The sequence below is a fragment of the Carassius auratus genome, unplaced genomic scaffold (assembly GCF_003368295.1).
Source record: "Carassius auratus strain Wakin unplaced genomic scaffold, ASM336829v1 scaf_tig00032101, whole genome shotgun sequence".
NCBI lineage: Eukaryota > Metazoa > Chordata > Actinopteri > Cypriniformes > Cyprinidae > Carassius > Carassius auratus.
This window is the reverse complement of record NW_020525976.1, coordinates 379-16,006: the sequence shown is the minus strand read 5'-3', so window position 1 is coordinate 16,006 and position 15,628 is coordinate 379. Positions and strand designations below refer to the sequence as shown.

The 15,628-nt window shown below is 35.1% G+C and overlaps 1 long non-coding RNA gene across 1 annotated transcript; it reads left to right on the top strand.

Annotated features, from left to right (window-relative positions):
* The first annotated feature begins 270 nt into the window (after window positions 1-270).
* On the top strand, window positions 271-9,060 carry LOC113080824 (uncharacterized). Its single transcript, XR_003282029.1, has 3 exons — window positions 271-565; window positions 7,696-7,746; window positions 8,974-9,060. It is a non-coding gene; the product is annotated as an uncharacterized LOC113080824 (long non-coding RNA).
* The last annotated feature ends 6,568 nt before the right edge of the window (window positions 9,061-15,628 follow it).

The window sequence follows — 15,628 nt, the reverse complement described above, 5'->3', positions numbered from 1 at the left end:
ATAAATGAATATCCTCCAGTCGTTATCCAAAAAGCATGTTTATTTATTTATTTTTTTGGATGTGAAGTGAGTGAATTGTATTTAAAAATTCCTTTCATAAGGTGTACAAAAGAATAAGAATTTATTTAAAGTTATTCATGTTTTGTTTGTTTGTTTTTTCTTATCTACAGGGCGAAGCCCTTTAAATAGTCCATGACTAAAATGTTTTGTAAATGTTCCAGAAGCACTGCATTAAAAGTGCATGCGCTCATATGCAGGCTCCGCCCCCTCTCGCTTGACAGGTAGAGTTACGAGCGCGAATCACCTGTCACTCTCGCTCGAGCGCACCTGTTGCGTCCTTATAGACTTTTTGTCCTCAACTTTATCTTTTGGTTTTACATTTTTGTCTGTGTCAAGCAAAGTCGCCTTGTCTACCCAAACCCCTCCGTGTTTGGAGCAAAGTTCACCTCTGTGAGAGAACAGATTGATATGGAGCCTTGAAGAAGAGTTTACCGCAAGACTTTCTGGAAACGGGAGGATTTATCGGCGAACTGAAGCACGGGACCGTAGATTCTCTCTGCTGAGGGTAAGAGCGCGTTATGTCACCACTGAGAACGACGCGACGCGTCAAAACTGGAACGCGTCCGTTATAAGGAGCGCTTGCTTGCGATGCTTTGCTTCTGAAGCGTCACGTCCGCTCTTATTTGCGTTTATTTGCAAATATGAACGGAACGCAAATTCTTGACATTTTTTTTTTTTTTTTGGTCATCATGCGATTAAACGACTTAAAGCATCTATGAGACTCACTCACATCTAGCCTATAACAGATGATGTAGCCTACAGGTTAAAATGATTTTAAAGTTGTAAACAAACACTACTGGAATATGTTTAGTATAGTTTAGTATATTATTTCAGTCTTTCTAAAAGGTTCTTGTTTTAATTAAACTCTATTTGCTTTCTTTATAATTAATTATAGCAATTTCTTTGGTGAAAATGGTCTCCCCCACACACTTTTTTCAGACTACTCTAGAGCTAGAACCCTCTTTACAGGTTTGTGGACTGTTATAGTGACGTTTTAAACTTTAAACAGTACTGATTCATTAGCAAACATAATATGGCTGCTGGTATTTGAGACATACAAACGTTAATATTTCACCTGCCAAGATAAAATCAAGACTGACTGAGGTGACATTCAACACATGGAGATATTTCTTGATAACTAATGTCCTGAAGTTCAAAAATCAGTGATGTAATTCTTAACAAATTGAGTTTTGCAGCTTGTGTTTGACTACAGTTGACTGGCATTTTTACAATGATAATCAGATATATGTGTGCCATTTATATTCCCAATAGTTGTTGTCTTTTGTAAAGTATTCATTGATTTGAAAACATCTGGTGATTGTGACCGCAATGATAGCTTGACCCGAGTGCTTGATCAAATCTAAACCTCCTTCTGACATCAGACCGGCATACAAGCTTCATAAATGATCACAATACAGGACAAACACAGTCATTGACAGAAACCATCATCATCATTACGGACGGGGAATAAAAGCTTTTAGCTGACACAAGCTTTTTGCTCATGTTTATGTTCGATTCACATTATAAAGCCGATTCACCCCTGCAGGGCAAAGGTCCAGCGGACATTATCTCCGTTTGCCCATTTGTTTGAGGAGACATTACTACTGAAGTCAATAAAGGAGAGCTTAATGGTCATGGGGGCTTGACGTTTTTTGTGCATAGCTTTTAAAGCTTGCACAGATCAGAGTTTTGTGGTTTTATTCAGGCCTGGGATCTGATTGGCTGAGGTCACCTGGAATTGTTAACTGACTGGTCACTGTAATATCTCTCACCTCAATAAATCAATCTTCTGTGCTGATGATGCCTAAAAATGAGCACAACAGAGCAGGTGAAGCGGAGATAGTCATCAGAGGCTGGTTGTTTTTGCTCAGTCACTTAAGTGAAAGCTAATTAAATTACACATCATGTTCCTCGTCAAAAGACGGTGGTGGCTCTTTCTGTGGCTTGTTTATACAATTTGCTTGGAAACCAATGCGGTCATTAATGTATATGGCTTCTCAGGTTTAGATCTGACAGATGATTGTGACTAAGTTTGCTAATTTACTTCCTTATATGCGCTTACAGTAATTACTATCAAAACAATTGAGTCATTTAATTTTGCAATACAGCACCACAAAATGACAAGCACATTGTTTTCAAATGACTGTTTCACATTATATTTTGAATCCACTGATTATATGCCAATTTTTAAATAAAAGCATTATGATTTGAAATTTTGGCCCATAAAATATTATTAAATTATAAAACACACACACACACATACATATATATATAATATATATATATATATATATATATATATATATATATATATATATATATATATATGCATATTTTGCATACACAATAATGTGTTTTGAAGTTAAAACTGAACACTGAGCAGTACATCTGGAGAAATACAGATTAACAAACGCAAACAAATCAGCCTGGACAAATAAAGCTAGAACCCAAATGAAAGGTGGAGTGGATGGAACCAACAATGAGTGCTTAAGGTTAAAAACAAGTCCAGGAGTGGTGGAGGCTTGTGACGCGGCCTTAAATAGGCACATTGTGAGAGGAAATTCTGAATCAGCCCCAAAATGCCAGTCCATTCAACCGCTCAGGTGTGTCAAATACCACAGGACAAGAGTCAATGAACCTGCAGTCTGTATAAACCTGGTATAAAGAGAGCAGCCTTTTAAACTCACCTTGGTAAAACACGAGCTATGGCAAATGCCTTTGAACAGATGACACAATATACAGCCAGTGCATTACATCTAATAAAATAAACAATAGCATTACATCATTCATTTTTATGCAAAAGTAATGCTAACCTGGGCACGATTTATGCATGATGCAAGGATTTCTATTTCAAATAATTATATTGTATATCTTTTGAACTTTTTATACCCAAACATACAGAACCGTCACAGATTAGCCTAATAAAAGAGCAAATCTTGTCTGATAATGTTGAGGAAGCTAACAGTTGGAAAGGCAGAAAGGTCATATTTTTAGTGTGGAGTCAATCACTGCTGATTTTCCTGACCGTCAGACATCCAGGTGACCAGCGGGTGTTTTTTATTCAAAGTGGGATTGTTATTTGCTGTGAAGTGTTGTAGTTTGCCTGCGGTGACTAGTCATACTGCATACAGAGAAGACAGTTTACTCTTCATATAACAGTGACAATCTTTTTACAACAGTTATCTTTTTTCTTAGCTGTTTCAGATTTAGGGTTTTTAATGTCAGTGGTTTAACGGATGAATCAGTGTGAAAAGCAGTTTCTTATATTACTCGGGAACAAACAGTTGTAGAAACACTTTTTTACTTAGAAATAAAACTTTATGTAGACATACTGAAATTATTTTATCTTGTAAAAAATAATCTTATTGAAAACTAAAAAAAAAAAAAAAAGTTTTAAAAAGTGATGTGAATGTAAAATATTAAAAATGGAATGTTATAAAATTATTAATATTTGATACATGTTCACAATGTTGTGAGGAAACATTCTTAAAAGCCCAAAAATGAGCGTTTCAAACATTCTAATGTAACATTCTCATGATGTTTTCAAAATGATGACATGGAATGTTTGAAGATTCAAATGTAACATTCTCAAATGATACAATAGAATGTTCCTACTGTATAATGTTAGAAGGAACGTCTTGATACAGAAAAAATGGATGTTTTAAATGTTTAAAAACATTTTCTTATCCTAATGGGAATGTTCTCAAAACGCTCTCAGATCATCTATTTGTTGGCCGGGTTCATACAGTTCTCATTGAATAACAAGCTATTCTGGTCGATGGATGTAAGTGTGCAACTCTTCCGTGCTATCAGCGCTTTGTGTTTGTACTGTATGGTACTGATAAAACTTTACATAGTCAAATGCTTATGTGCAGAGCTTTCATAACAGCCTTTGTTTTTCACTTTGCTTAAGGTTCAGGATTTCACTGATTTAACAGCTTTCGGGTCATCACACAGGGACTCAGTGTCCCACAGATCTTGCGTGGCTCTATATGGCCTGTTATATATAGTTTTATATGTAAGTCTCTGATTGGTCAAAGCGGACGGTGTATTGTCTGGCTGAAATGGTCTGTTGTAGTGTGTGTTTATCTAGTTTTTTTCTCTTTGAGCTGAATGGATGGGTAATGGACAGATTGCTTTCAATTGTAAAGCAACAATCAACAGTAGCTGACATTTATTGACACAAGATGAATGAAAGTAAATCAAAGTTTATTTCTCATGTGTCTTTCTCATGTGGACAACAGTGAGAACACAGACATCTCTGCATATCGACCAAATGGTAGTATTACCATCGATTTCACAGCAAGCTTGACATTTCCCTGCAGTTCATTATGTAGAAACAATTTAATTTGGTTTTAACTAGGAACTAAAGCATTGAAAAGTGAAGCTAAAATGTGTAGAGCTTTACTGAAACACATCTCATGTTATTACTCATGTTAAATGTTTGATGTGAACATAACAGATCTTATGATTATTTTGATGGACTATACAGTTCATGTTACTTTTTAAGGGTTGTTTTCTCCAAACAGTCTCAGTGATACCGGATATCATCCAGATTAAGGCCAATGAATAAAACACTGTGATAAGAGATACACCACAGATTACATGTTCTGGATGCACAGCTATGTAATTGAGAGGCATGCAATAAAACCAAAGCGTTGCAATCTGTCTCACAAACCCATTTACACACACACACACACACACACACGTTTGACTAGGCATCTAAATAAGGGCATACCATAGACTTTTATATTTTTATACCGTATAAAACTATTTACTACAGACTAACTCGAACCCTAGACTGCAAAGAATGCGGTGTTATTTTGAAATGAAAGTTAGGCGGTTTGTTCAGTAACAACATTTTAAGTTAAACTAACTTTCCCGCAGCAAGTTTACGCATTTGTTTAAACTTAAATAAAGGATTAAAGAAACTTCTGTTTTATCTTATTAAAATAGGAAATATTCAATTTAGTAAACCAAATCAAAAGGAACACTAATCAGTAATAACTTTTTAAAAATAAAAACACTAAATAGGTGTTTCATACATGCTTAATTACATACAATTAAATGTATATAAAACAGTATGTATGCCACAGTAAACATAACAAACAGGTTGCATTTGCCACATGTCCTCATTAAATGTTTTTTTCAGCAAGTGTAAAATAAATTAGTAAATAAAGTCATTGTGTAACACACATAAATATATTTTTTGCATTTTAATATAATTTTTAAGACATCTTTTTGTTAGTATAATTAATAGAGTCAGGGAGTTTATGTTGAAAGTTGCAGTAGATTTTGCTTTTGATTTATTCATTGCACTGGAAAAGGAAGGTTGAGCGCATTGCATTGTGGGATACATAACCTTAGAAAGTGTGCTCTGGTTATATACTGCACATTTTGTCAAATGTAGAAGGTCGTTTAGGTGTGACATGCATTCAGCTTATCTGACACATCATCCTTACTGCATGCTGTAGCAATAAACTTTCATTCAGTGATTTGAGCCCTTGGCATCAGTCGGACGGTCTCCTGTACCTCTGACACTCCTTCCTCGAGGTGAACATCACAAACACGAGTACAAAGTCCTTTTATGTTGATCCTCACCTCATTCTGGAAGTGACTTTAATATTTTATGGTTATACTGCTATGACGGCCATACTGTACGTGTCTTTCATATCATGTCCGTGTTTAGTCTATAGTCCACATCCACAGCTGATCATTATGTTTATCATTTATTGAGATCATTGTGTTAATTATACAATGACTTTTCAGGGCCTCTGACCTTTTGTTTAGGGTGTATAAAAGCCTAATTATATACATAAGAAATATAGATTTATTTATATAGGCATCCCTCATACAAGTACTTCAGATTATTGAACATCAGCTGCCACTAACATGCAAATAAAGTACACAAATAATGTTTTTTACATTCTACATGCATGCATATTGTTTTATTAGCAAGTATAAACTCTCTCTCTCTCTCTCACACACACACACACACACACACAGAGGTTCTCCGCTGATCCAGAAACACACATGCCGTCGCATCAGTTAATTGCCGAGCCGGGGAGTTTATTTTTGTGTAATTAATTAAGCGTCAGAAAAATGTCCGCGTCCCGAGGAAAGGCAGGTCTTGTTTCAGGCTGGGCTGCCAGCCTGCTGTTGTCTGCTCCTGCATCTTTACAGGACAGCGGACAGAAGAGCATGTGCTGTACAAGCAAAACAACACTGTGGTTCATCACACCCCGGTACCGTGGTAAACTGAGGCATCTGATACACTTCATAAACTCAGACAGAGATATACCACTCACAAAGACTGTCTGTGTAACAGGAAATGTTCCGAAACGTTGGGCTAACGTTGTGTCAACGTTGTGCATGTGTTTTAACTGTTCCTAAAGTGTTCATGGAATGTCCGTTCAATGTTAGTTTAATGCAAGTTTTCAGAATGAAATGAAAAAGTGTTTTAACTGCTAAAGATTTTCTCAAATAATTTATTTTCTGAATTTTGTGTGGATGGCATTATTTCGAAGCAGTAGTTTTGGTTGTTCCAACTCTAAATTCTGACGGTATGAAGCTGATGTAAAATAATGATAAATGTTATGGTAAAGTTTAAATAATGTTATTCTCAAATTATGACAACGGTGAGGTTTAATATTACTATAATCAACATGGAGTGATTAGAAAATGTTGTGCTACTGTAAATGTTTTTAAATGTTCCTCATATGTTAATGAAACATCCTTATTAGTATTTGTTGCAAACAGATATTATTTGAGAAAACTAAGTTTTTTTCCCACTCACAAAAAAATGATTAATAATCCCTGATAAATGTTATGCTGATGTTTAAATAATGTTCTACTGCTATTAAGAAAACTTTGGGTTAATGCTGTGTATATGTTTTTAAATGTTCCCAAAATGGTTATTGAACATCATTTTGATGTTAGTATTTAATGCAAGTTCTCACAATGAAATGAGAAAACATAATTTGAACTGATTTTTTTCCCCCTATAAAAATGACTAATAATTCCTAAATGTATCAGTTTTTAGTTTTTAATAAATCAAACAATGTGGATGGCATGATGCATTTTAAAACTGTAAAATGTGGATAAACATTATGCTAACGCTTAAATAGCGCTGTTCTCAAACTGTGAAAAGTTTAATGTTACTTTAATAGACATTGAGTGATTAGAAAATCTTTTTTTGAACTGAAATTTGACTGTTTGAATAATAAAATAATGCATATTGTTTATTCAGGGGCTGAGCAGATTGCAGACAGTCAGTTCACGCTCTGTTAAAAGCTTTTACAGTTCTTTAAAGGAATCGTATGCCTCAAGAGTCACACAGAGATGAATTATTCACAGCGGCCAGGAAAGAGCAAGAAAAAGAAACAATGGAAAGGCCTTTGAAAGAGAGAAGGGTGGAGGCGTGGAAAACCAAATAGCACAGTGTTTAGCGAGAGATTAATGACCAATTAAAGAGGCGGTTAAAGAGTCATTAGTGCATTACTGCTGAATTCAGTGTTCAGACACACCCTGTGGGAAGTTTAGGGAGATATTACAGTGCATAAATGCTGTGCTGTGTTTCAGTTCCTGCGGTGGAGTGTAGTGTTGATGTATTCTGTCTGTGTCTCTTTGTTGCAGGTGGATGTCGTAGAACATGAATGCTTTGGGGACCCCAACAAATCCCACCAAGTAAGTCTCAGATCTGAGTCATACTCTTATACACAGTTGAACTTGGTCGCTTTTAAACATGCAAGCTCAACATTTTCATAATAAGTTCATAATGCAGTATAATATGCATAATGTGAGTACACCATTTTGAAAAGCATCTCACAAAAATGAAAATTGGCTGAAAATGTGCTCAACCTCGTTCCATCAAAGATGCAGATGAGTATTAGCTTCTTTATCAGATTTGGAGAAATGTAGCATTGCATCACTTGCTAATCAATGGATCCTCTGCAGTGTATGGGTGCCGTGAGAATGAGAGTCCAAAAACACAACTCCAGTCGATCAGTTAATGTCTTCAAGTGAAAAGCTGTGTGTTTTTACTTCAAACCATCGCTTCCAGCTCTATCCATAATATGGCTTTCTACAGTGAAGAAGTTATCTCGTCTGAATCAGGAGAGAAATATGCACAGATCACACACTGTTTACGGGGAAAAACAGACCAAAACAAAAACGTTTGTGGATTTTAATGCGAGACAACAACAGAAGACGGACTTATTTTGGTGATGGTTTTGTAGTGAAAACACTGTAATAACAAACTTACAAACACATTAACTGCTGGACTGGAGTGCTGTGGATTATTGTGATGTTTTTAATCAGCTGTTTGTACTCTCATTCTGACGGCACCCATTCACTGCAGAGGATCCATTGATGAACATGTGATAGAATGTTAATTTTGGATAATGGCCTGATTTTCATTTTTGAGAAATATTTGAAAGTATAATTACCTTTGTAGAGAGTTGTACCACGAAACATAAGAGGACAGTGTGCTTACAGTGCAGTAGCTCAATGCATTTATTCACTTTCTTATAGCATGTTTCTGGAATTATATGCATGTAAAAAGAGTGCAGCTTTTACTAATGTTTTTAGAACCTTCACACCTAACCAAACATCCCGTAGTTAGTGATTTTTTTTGTGAGATTGTGTGTGTGTTACAGTTAACAGAGCAGCACTGTTTGGGAATGTTTGCCTTTCTTGCCCTGTTGGACACAACCTCTCTCTCTCTCTCTCTCTCTCTCTCTCTCATACCTTCTTTCCTCACTCCCAAATGCTCTCACGACCTGTAGATCTTTCTAATCAGTCTTTGTCCAGTGTTCACATTAGACTGAGAGTGTACCGTTTACTAAAGACTAAAATAATGAAGAGCAGACATCGTCCTCCACCCTCCTCATCCTCCTTTGCTCTTCTTTGCAGTGGGGTGGCCAGATCGGACAGCAAGATCAGTGCCAAAACCCTGTTCGGTGAGTAAACATCACATTTATTTGTAAATTAAAGGAGCTGGGAGCAATTTCTTCCTTTTTGCTTTGTCCATAAACAAACAAACAAAAACTTTACTTTCAATACAAGTTGCACTTTATATGTATATATATTGCACTTTATATATATAGAATATATATATATATATATATATTAAATAAAATAGCTAAAATCACATTTAAAATGTTTTGTACACGTCATGTTAAAAATAGCTAAAATATAGAAACTATCTGCTAAAACAAATATAATTAGCCTTATTAAACAAACATACTCATTTTTAAATATTTTTTTTTACTTCAGATTTAATAAAATAATTGTATTTTAAGTAGAATAAATTAAATGATTTGTTTGCATCTTTTAATATGAAATAAAATAGGTAAAAGCACCTTTAACATGTTATACACACTTTATTAAGATGCTAGGGAGAGAAGTTATGTGCTAAAACGAATATATGGAAAACATAAATATTTATTTTTAAATAAAAATGCAATTAAATATTATACTTTGAATAATTAAAATAAATACATTTTTTTTTTAAATAAATACATTATTTTATTTTAATTTACATATATAAATTAAATAGCATGCACTTTTAACATGTTTTATATACTTTATTAAATTGCTATGTTAAAAGCAAATGTAATGGGCCTTTAAGAAACAAATAAAATGCTTGTTTTTATTACATTTTTTTCAACTGAAATGAGTGTAACATTTCACACAAGAAAAGTTTCATGAATGATTTGCACAGATTCACTCAGCTTGTTTTTCACGAATAAGGCTCGTTGTTTAACCTGTGATGTAGTTGTGTATAGGATTTAGTTCATTGTGTGTATTTTTTATGGCTCTTCCCTCCTATGACATCACATCCTGTTTCCTGTTTCCTTTGAACTGACAGTCAGTATGTCACTGTACGATATGTAAATGCGCTGCTCGTACAGTAGGACATTTGCATGAGCATCACACACACTCACAGACCTCACTGCGATTCAGCTAAACCATAACAATCAGACATTTCCCTAACAAATGAGCGTGCCAGGATATTTCAGACCGAGGTGATGAGGGACCAGAGAAATCACTTATTACCATTTACTCTAGCTGCTCAGATCTATGGATGTTAAAGGTTCTTCATGGAACCATCGATGTAAAAGGACCTTTATTTTTTAGTGCATGCTTATATAGTCCATGACGAACTCTCTTACTGTGAATCGTGGAGACATGAGTGCTGAATGTGAATAACGCCAGCTTTAAATAAATGCATGGAGCGTGATGTTTATCACACGCCTGTCGTCATAACAACTAGGTGTGTGTCTCCGAGGGTGTGCATCTCATCCTAAACACACACACAGTCTTCCTCTGTGCCCAGCTGGGTGTGTCTGGAAAAAGGGGGCGTGTGCTCAAACCCGGTCTGACATGTACATAAAAGAGGCTCTTGAAAACAAGAATGAAAGTAAGAAAGAGCAACATGCAGAAGATTGAGATAGAGAGAACCTTCCTGCTCTGAATCTCTGAATCATTTCGTGTTTCCCAGAAGCTCAAACACTTAAAAGGGGCTTTGGTTGATGGTTTATAGTAATGAGGTTGAGAGAGAAACGAGGACAGTGTTTTTGGCCGGTTGACTGATGGGTTTTGGGAAGGGTGTTTACACGTACTGTACAGCTAGAATCTCAAGAAAACATGTCCAGTTTATATTTCACCCGAAAATTCATGAGAAAATAATACAATGTTGTAATTTGCGTAAATAAAACAAAGCCTGGTTTTTTACGATTTTACAGTTTCCCACGACATAAGCACATTTGCAACCAAGTGTTCCAAAATCTCATTACTGGAATTACAATTGGATGTTTTTATTTTTTAATAATTCTCATAATTGCCATAGGATTTCTCAAGTCAGATTCTCAAATAATTTAGTTACATGGAATTTTAGATTTTTTTTTCCACATGGGGTATTGTTTTTTTTTATAATAAAGCATCCAGAATAAACAAATAAAATATGCAGATTAAATAATATATCATTATTTTTGCATTACAATATTGAGAGTAGAAATGTTTTTGCATTAAAAAACCCAAATTTTGTATTTCAATGTAAAAATTTTATAATATTTTATACATTTAACCAAATTTTCATTATCAAAAAGCAATAACATTCTCATTACTGCCATGCAGTCTTAATTCTCATGATTTTAGTAGGATTGTAAAGTTAAATGTTAATTATATCAAGATGATTTGAGCGTTTTTCCCCCATATGGGGTAATAAATTAATAGAAATCATCAAGAATGAATAAATAATATAGGGTAAATAATGCAAATTTGCATAAATTATTATAAATTATATTTTTTGCAATTACAGTAATGATAATAAAAATATTTCGCATTGATAAAAAAAGGAGCATAAATGTCAAATTTATGCTTATTTCCTTTATGCAAATGATAATTTCTTGTGTTTTTAGAGATCGAAATATGAAATGAAATATGACCAGGGCATGTTCTTTATAGGCTTTGTGCAACTCACCCGTGTGTTTTTGTGTCTTACATCACAGACACAGCATGTTTTTTATGTTTTTATGTTCTGCACTCTGGCAATGACCCATGGGACGGTACACAGTCCTGCCAAGGGAACACAAATGCACACATGCAGAGTCAAACCTGATGCTCTTGCAAAGTTTCGCATTTCTGTTTGCTCTTAACCACTGAGCCGTGCCTTAAAATCTGTTCTTGTGGTTTGGTTTATTGTGTCGTGGACTCGGTTTAAACCTCACTTCCCAATCAGCCCTCTGCGAACCAGTTTCATGCAAAAAAATAAAAAATCAATGAGCAGCATCATGTTCACAAAGGGTCCATGCAAATGATCTGGAACGCTTCAAACCCCATGCACTTAACACACGCTCACAGATATATGAGTGAAAGACATCGTCTGATTGACTGGCTCAGGATAGCATTACAACTGCAGGACTGTAAACAGTAATGTAAATTGGAAGTAAATGCTTACTGCTATGATTGGTTAACAGTTGTGTCTTCACAGATGAATGCTGCTGTGATTTAGGTTAAAAAACACATAAATACTCAGTACAAATTAAATAATCTGTAATAGCAAAGCAATAGTGATCATGTAATAAAAAGTTACTCACACTACTCGTGTATTGCGAGATTACTGTTGATCCAATATATTCAGACTTGTTGTCTTCAGAGCATCTTTATCATTTAGTTTCTGCGTAGACCTGCGTTTGCCTCTCATTATTTACACTACATGCACAAATCGGTGGGTGGAGCTAAACAGACAGTGATGTCGAAGCAGGGATTGATCTTCTCCTGCAGAGGCGGGCTTTAACCACAATATTACGTCATAAAGTGTAAAATTCCACGAGCTGTCGTTTTGGCAGATTGGCTTCAACATAAGCCGTTTTTAGACCAACAAAAAAGTTTTCTGAAACGTACAGGATGTTTTTATAGTTCAATGACCTGTTATATGTCAAAAGTTCAAGGGAGTTTAGATTTCTCAGTTCATGACCCTTTAAAAAAAACCTGATTCCAAAAAAGTTAGGACACTGTACAAATTTTGAATAAAAACAGAATGCAATGATGAGGAAGTTTCAAATTTCAATATTTGATTCAGAATACAACATAGATGACAAATCAAATGTTTAAACTGAGAAAATTTATCATTTTAAGAGAAAAATAAATTGATTTTAAATTTCATGGCATCAACACATCTCAAAAAAGTTGGGACAAGGCTATGTTTACCACTGTGTGGCATCCCCTCTTCTTTTATAACAGTCTGCAAACGTCTGGGGACTGAGGAGACAAGTGTCTCAAGTTTAGGAATAGGAACGTTGTCCCATTCTTGTCTAATACAGGCTTCTAGTTGCTCATCTCTCCCAACATTTTAGGAATGTGTAGCTCTCATGAAATCCAAAATGAGCCAATATTTGGCATGACATTTCTAAATCTCTCACTTTCAACATCTGATATGTTATCTGTATTCTATTGTGAATAAAATATACGTTTATGAGATTTGTAAATTATTGCATTCCTTTTACTCACAGTTTGTACAGAGTCCCAACTTTTTTGGAATCAGGTTTGTAATTCTGACTTATATCACAGAATTTAAACTTTTTTTTTACAATGTTAATTCACAAATAGGAGATCAGAAGAACAGCTGGAATTGTGAGATTTAAAAAAAAGTAGTTTCCTTTTTTTTTTTTTTTGTTCTGTGGTCGAAACAAAGAAAATAGAATTGCAATTTGTTTAATTTTGAATTTCTAGATATAAATGTAAAATTGCGAGATGTAAGCTTAGAATTAGGAGATGTAAATTTAAAGATGAGATGTAAACTTACGATTGCGAAGTGTAAATTTAGAATGGAATGATTTAAATTTAGAATTGCGAGATGTAAACTCAGAATTGTGTAAATTTAAAATGCGTACACTCTAAAAAATAAAGGTGCTTCACGATGTCATAGAAGAAACTTTTTGTCTAAATGGTTCCATAAAGAACCTTTAACATCTCAAGAACCTTTCTGTTGCACTAAAGGTTCTTTGTTTGCGAAAGAATGTTCTTCAGATTATGAGAAGGTATGAAAGAAATGGTTTCTTTAAAGAACCTTTGACTGAGTAGTTCTTTGTGGAACCAGTAATGGTTCTTCTATCACTGTGAAGAACCTGTAAAGCACCTTTTTTTTTAAGAGTGTAAAGTGCGAATTTTGAGATGTAAACTTTCAATTGTGAGATGCAAACTCAGAATTGTGAGAAAAATTTCGAATTTTGAGTTTATATCTCACTATTCTGACTTTCTTCTTAGAATTGCAAGATAAAAAAAAAAAAAAGTCAAAATCAAATTTGTTATTTTTTATCCTTTGGCAGAAAAGGGCTTCCATAGCCTTCTGCTTCTTTTCTCATTTACTTTTAACTTCTCCGCATTTTCCTTTCTACTGGATTCTCTGATTGCTCAGGATCTGTGCTGGTGATGGCTAGATTTCACTCACCCCATACGACAAAAATTTCCATACTGCCTAAATTATTTTCCAAAGCACCCAAGCAACCGCATAATAATGCGACACCCTTGTGGTTTAATATGTAAACCGTTGAATCTGCAAGTGAGAATGGTGCTTTGAAACTGTGAGCACAGAGGATGCTGTGTGTGTTTGTGCTTGTGGTGGCCATGCATGTGTAACAGATGGCATTCCCTGAATTGTTTCCAGATGGGACACTCTAGCTGTTTGGCATGGCAGCATCACGACAGGCGATGCTTGTGTCTACAGAGGGGATTGAGACAGGTTTTGTCTTGAGGGCAACAGTTTATTTGGATTGTTACGGCTTTTGAGATGATATTTGCAACCTATTTTATCTCTGTGATATGGAAAATAATTTTTTACTATTAAAAAATGTCAACTGGGACCATCAGGAAAAGGTGAAAACTGTTTTTATTTGACAACTGGTTATTTATAATGATAATAAATGTTTCTTAAGCAGGGAATTGTCATATCAGAATGATTTCTGAAGATCATGTGACACTGAAGTAATGATGCTGAAAATACAGATGCACATCACTAAAATAAATCTTTTAAATAAATGCAAAATTTGTAAATAAAGAGACTTGTTTAAATTTTTTTTATTTAACTTACTGACCCCATTTTAATTTAATTTAATTTAATTTAATTTTTATTGGAGTTTTAAACAGTAATTGCAATAATTATTGCAATGAAAATGAAGGGGAAAAAGACCCCTACATTTTGAACAGTAATATAAAACAAATTAGTGCTTCAAACTTCTGTCAAAGAAAGTTCACAAAATATGAAAAAATATAAATTCTCATCTTTTATTGACCTTCATGACTTTCACCCCCCCCCCCAAAAAAAAAATTGTAGAATAAACTAATATATTTTGAAATGTCTCTGAGTTTAATTTTGTCTATGCATAAAATTTAAGTTCTTCAGAACGTCTTTTGTGTTCCAAAGAAGAAAGAAAGTCAAACAGAGAAAGACAGCTGTGCATGTTGTGAAATAGAGACAGGTGAGAGACATGCAGAGGTGAGAGAGATTGTGTTACTGGACCTTCAGTAGTCACGTTAGGACAGCGCTTGCCTGACGGTGTGTGTGTGTGTGTTGTGTGTGTGTGTGTGTGTGTTCAAATGTTGTGCAAAATGCATTTTTGAGTGCAAAGTTCCCCAAGGACTGGTTTGCAGCGATCGACCTGAAGGACGCGAACTTTTCATGTCTCGATCCTCCCCCGACACAGGCCGTTCCTTTGTTTTGCCTTCGAGGGTCGGGCATATCAGTACAAGATCCTGCCCTTCGACTGTCCCTTTTGCCCCGTGTCTTCACCAAAGTCGTGGAGGCAGCCCTGGTTCCCTTGAAAGAACAGGGTGTTCACATCCTCAATAACTCGATGTCTAGCGATCAGTTGTGCGCACATGGAGTTGGCACCTCAGCGAAAAACATGAATGCGTTCCACCTGCTGCCTCTTATGCAAGATGCAAATTCCCACATGCCAATGTCCATTGACTCGTTTAGTTACTCTCAAAGTAGATTGATCTCTCTGATTCATAATTCGTCGGTCACCAACGTGACGTCTCCATTTACTTCGTCAGGGAACGAGGG